Here is a 4,847-nt window from a genome sequence, read left to right as displayed (position 1 = left end):
TTCCCTCCTCGTCAAGGTCGCTTTCATCCTGCGGATCGTACTTCAGAAGCGATGATCCTCCTATAGCCTCCATTCCTGCCCCCACTTGCCAAAGGCTGGGGCGTAGATCCCCTCCCCGTACACGCAGTCGGGGAGCAGGACAGCGCATTCTTTTTGATGCTGGCAAGTGTCCTTTCCCGTGACCACCAAGGTGGCAGTCCCACCAGGGATTTATTCCTCTACTACGTCAGCAGAGGAGCCGTGTCTTCATGTCCCTTATTCTCTTTGATGAAGCTCTTAGGGGATTCACCGTGCCTTCCCAGCCAACCTCAGGGCTTCCCATGAGAGAAAGAAGAGGAAGGGGTGCCAGTGACCGCACTCCCACGATGGCGTGAATAACTTTGGGGTAGTTTATCGACCCTCACCGACTCCCCCTTCCCCCCTTCCCGTCCCCACCATCCAGACCCATGAGGACCAGAAAGGCACCCATGGCCTTCCCCACAGTGTCCCGGGGGTGGGTGGAAGGGGCGAGGGGCTGTTGATGGCCAATCTTGGGGTGCACTTCAAGAACGCTTCCCCACAGAACCTGGAGCCCCTGGAACCTCGCTGGCAGGCGGTGGCACATGGACATTCCCCAGATGGGAGGACCCTTGAGCGGGAGAGAGGGAACAACACTGTCCATGCAGCCAAGAAGCCAGGCTGGATGATTTATCGGGCCCAAGGAGGTTCCATGCTCTTCTCTGACACCTGATCCCACTGAGGTGGGTCCAGGGAAGAGAGAGAAAAGGAGGCATGGGGCGTGGGGAATGAAGCAGAAAGGAAGGGGCTCCCCCCCCAGACCCCCGAAGGGCCTCTCCCTTCGCCATCGGCTGCCTCAGTTTCCCCCTAGGCCCGGAGGCTAGAGGGGCTGCACTTGGTCTGAGTCCGCTAACATGTGCTGCATCCAGAAATCACATAAGGAAAAGTTATATTTCCTGCCCAGTTCTTGTCATCTTTCTGATTACCTCCAGAAAAATCTCAACCTAATAAATCTGTGGCCTTCGAATCCCCCCAAACCTCCCTTTGGAGCACAGCAGGCCTTGGGCTCAGAGTCGTCTTCAGGCCAGGCCTCTCGCCAGTTTTCATAATATTTTGTTTCCATTTTCCTTCTTTTCATGGTTACCTTCTATTTAATATGGCAAGGAGTAGTGATTTTCCACTTCCGAGCCTTCGTGGAGAGATTTGTTACGTTTCTTTTAAAAAGGTGAATCGATTCAGAAGCAAATATCAGGAAATCATGTCGCCGGGAGTCCAAGGGAGCCAGCTCAGAGAGGGGTGCCCCTGGCGTCCAGTCAGGTGGGCGTGGGGAGCGTGTCCCCAACACGGCACCTGTGACCCCTCCTTCCTGTCTGGTCTAGGCCCTGGAAATCAGTTCAAGGTTTGGGACAAGCATGCGACGGTGAATAATGGGGGGCGGGAGAGATTCCAAAGCAGACGCCCTACACATTTGAATGTCAGGGTGGGGTTGACCGACCGACCGACCACCGCGGGGTTGAACGGAGTGAGGCAGTAAGTGACAAGAGCCTCAGAGAGGGACCTCGGAGCTGGGCTCTGGGCGGCGAGGGCAGCGCTGGCCCCATGGCGAGGGGTAGTGCTGGCTGAACCCTGGGAGAAAGCTGCCCATCTCTCTGGGTTTTGTCTGCAGCTGCCCTAGGAACTCAGCCCCAGCCCGCCTTCCTCTGTCCACACAGACCCTTTTGGAAAGCGAGTCTGCTCTTGGTTCCAGAGTGACCACAGCCATGCTCCCCGCACCGCCTCTCCCCATTTCCCCGGGAGGAGGTGGGCCTGGAGCTGGGCCCCGAGCCCTGGAGGGAGGAGGACATCCTGCGGGGACAGCCTCAGGACGGCAGTGGGGGTGGCCGCACGAGCGGGGTGGCCTTCCGATTGGAGACAAGATCCTGACGTCCGATGGCCCCGCGTCCAGCCTCAGAGAACTCACGGGTACCTTCCAACCTGCCCTGCACGTGGCAGGGACAGAGGGGCTGGAGAAACACCCCCAGGGATGGGGTCGGATTCTCACACCCACCCTGGTGAAAAGCCCAAGCCCACCTGGAAGGAAGACAGACAGATGTCCACCCACAGACACACAGACATACCCCCAAGGCCGCAGCCCGGCACAGCTGCCCTGAGGGCCCCCAGGCCGGGAACATTTGGAAGGCACCAAGGTCAGCCCAGTCCCCCCACCTCCCACCCCATCCCCCGTTCTTTCCAGAAACTTAAACCGCTGACTTCTGCAACCCAGGTGTCTGGCCCGTCAGCCAGTGCCCCGTGCACGTGCGCTGCTTCCAGAAAGGACCACTTCTGAGAAAGCCCTTGGTCATCAAACCCCGATCTCCTTGTGCCAGAGTTTTCGACGCGGTGGGCCAGTTCACTTGATAGGACATTTAGCAATTCATTTCATTCCCAAAATGTTGGTCGGTAAATCATGGAGAAGATGGTTTCCCAGAACCGTCTGCTTCTTGCCCAGGAGAAGCCCCAGAGCAGCCCCAGGCTTCGGAGCCAAAGCAAGCATGCAGGGGGTGAGACGGCTGTGCTTTGCAACTATTCCAGCTCCAGTCCGCCACCCTCTATGTATGTGCACACACGCACATGCACACGCACACGCACACACACACAGAGTCTTTATTTTTTCCTCTGGAGAACAACTGTTTACCGTGGGAAAGGCTGCAAACCCGATGTGTAATTCTGGGCTGCGGCCGAGCTGGCGGGCACCTGGCGGGGAGGGCAGGGTGAGCGGATCCGTCACTCATCACTTGACTTGATAATTGACTCTCTCACTGCACGTGGCTATGAGCAGGCTCATCCTCCTCGGGAAGGCAACGCCTGAGCTGTCAGGACCAGAGCCGGAGCGGGGATGGGAGGGTGACGACCCTGCCTGCTGCGCCCCCCGCCCTTGCATGGGACGAAGGGGCCCCCGGGAAGGGAGGTGGGGGTGGCAGTGTTTGCTCTCGGGTCTCTGTCCCGCTCCTGGCTCTGCCCTCAGGGGCCCGTGCCCCAGTTCTCCCCCTGTAGTGAGCCTCTGCTCAGAGCCCTGGCCCGTCGCCTGTCCCTGGAATGTCTTTCTAGCATCGGACACAGGCCAAACCCAAAGAGCCAGCTAGAAACACAGCCATCTCCAGTTTCCAGGTCCCCGGCCAAACAAAAGAGGGGCCCATGGGCCAGGAGCCAGGAGGGGACCAGAGCGATGGGTGAAGAAGGGACTGTCTCCTCGGGCCGAGGACCCGGCCCTGTGCGCAGGCCAGAGCGCAGCCCCTGCACTCCACTCGGCCCCGAGGCTGCCCACCCGACTCCCCGCCTCGCAGAGGGGCCAGAGACCACCTGGTTAGGGCTCAGCAAGCCTGGGATCTAGCCCAGGCCCCCCCAGAGCGTGGGCTCCTACTTCTGTGCCGGCCGCCCACTGTCCTCTGCACTTCTTGGGTCCTGCTCGGTTACCCAAATGACAAGTGTGTCCCGGGGGGGCCTCCGTCTTGGTGACGCTGGGTGCCTGGGGGGCAGAGAAGGGTGAAGGAGGCCCAGGGGGCCCGAGGCACGAGGGAAGGACTGGCCCTGTCTCCTCGACGGAGCACCGGTGCCAACCCCCAAGAAGGATGGAGGCTCAGGGACCAGAGAGCTGGGCCAGAGGAGCAGCGTCCCCAGGACAGTGCTCCCCGAACCTGCGGGAGCCTGGACGCACCCTGATCCCGACCCCGAACCTGACCCCGACCCCGGCCCCGGCGGCCTGCCCCCTGCCTCTGTGACCTCGGGCCTCTCCCCACCGGCCCGGGCTACGCTTCACAGCTCTGTTCCTGTAAACCAGCTCCAGAGGAGCAGCCTTCAGAGACGTAACCTGCCCCTCAGCAATGCTATCCACGACGCCCCAGGTTGGCTGAGCTGTAAATACCTGCTGAGATCAGTAAACCCACAGCCGTGAAAATAAAAAATCTCCACATATTTCCCCAGTAATCTCCCCCCAGGGGCGGGCAGACCCAGGTTGGTGCTGTGTCTAAAGCCCTTAGCCCAACGCCCGCCATCTCGGCGCTGATCCAGGTGCCTTTGCCCCGCGGTTGGCAGCTTCTCTCCATCTAGGAAATGTCTTTTCTGGAACTTTCTCTCACCCCCTATTAGAACATTACCACCAATCCCCAAGGGAAGAACAGAGCCTGGAGCACAGGAGGCGCTTGGTAAATACCAGAGGGAAGACGAGGTGGAGGCAAGAGGCAGTAAGGGAGGACTCCCCGCGTGGAGAAGCTCCGAGGAGACTCTTCAAGTCCCCCAGAACCATACGAGTGTTCTAGAACTGTGTAAAGGGCGTCTGCACTAATAATGGATGTTATTAAAGGGACCTTGAGTCATTAAGAGGAGGAGAAATGATGCTGAGCGTGTTCTGTTCGCCTGGGCAGGAGCCCGGGCAAGTTACCTGCGACGTCGTCCATCAAGAGTAGCCGCGAGGGAGGAGGTGCGGGTGTTCAGAGTGGTGCCGCCGCCCTCAGCTGGAAACTTCGTACCCCAAAGATGCCAGGCCCAGAGCGTTGTTGCCGAGCTTCTGGACAGTGTTGCTGAGTTTTGACATTCTTTAACCGTGCTCGCTTGAACTATTGATTAAAATCAGCAGTTCCCTTGCAGTTCATTTTCTCAATAATGCTAATTTTAGTAATTCATTAAGTTAGGCCTGACAGTGTGTCTGCTTCTAACACGTGTAATGAGCCAAATCATGAAATTAGATAATGCATGAGCTCCACGGCGAAACAGGTAATTGGCCAAGCATCACCAATCGACTTGGCACACAGCCGCGGGGACGTTAAGGCCCCGTGCACCCGGGCCCGCGAAGACCCCGCGCTGCTCCCAACTCC

General features: G+C 58.9%; 1 long non-coding RNA gene across 1 annotated transcript; it reads right to left on the bottom strand.

Moving 5' to 3' along the window:
- Positions 1 to 2,622: 2,622 nt before the first annotated feature.
- LOC112674202 (uncharacterized) lies at positions 2,623 to 4,303 on the bottom strand. The gene is made up of 3 exons (XR_003145315.3): positions 4,187 to 4,303; positions 3,398 to 3,502; positions 2,623 to 2,846 (listed from the first exon to the last, which is right to left on the bottom strand). It is a non-coding gene; the product is annotated as an uncharacterized LOC112674202 (long non-coding RNA).
- Between the last annotated feature and the right edge of the window lie 544 nt (positions 4,304 to 4,847).

The sequence above is a fragment of the Canis lupus genome, chromosome 24, assembly GCF_003254725.2.
Source record: "Canis lupus dingo isolate Sandy chromosome 24, ASM325472v2, whole genome shotgun sequence".
Lineage (NCBI taxonomy): Eukaryota > Metazoa > Chordata > Mammalia > Carnivora > Canidae > Canis > Canis lupus.
The sequence above is the reverse complement of the archived record's forward strand: the minus strand, read 5'-3'. Positions and strand labels throughout refer to the sequence as shown.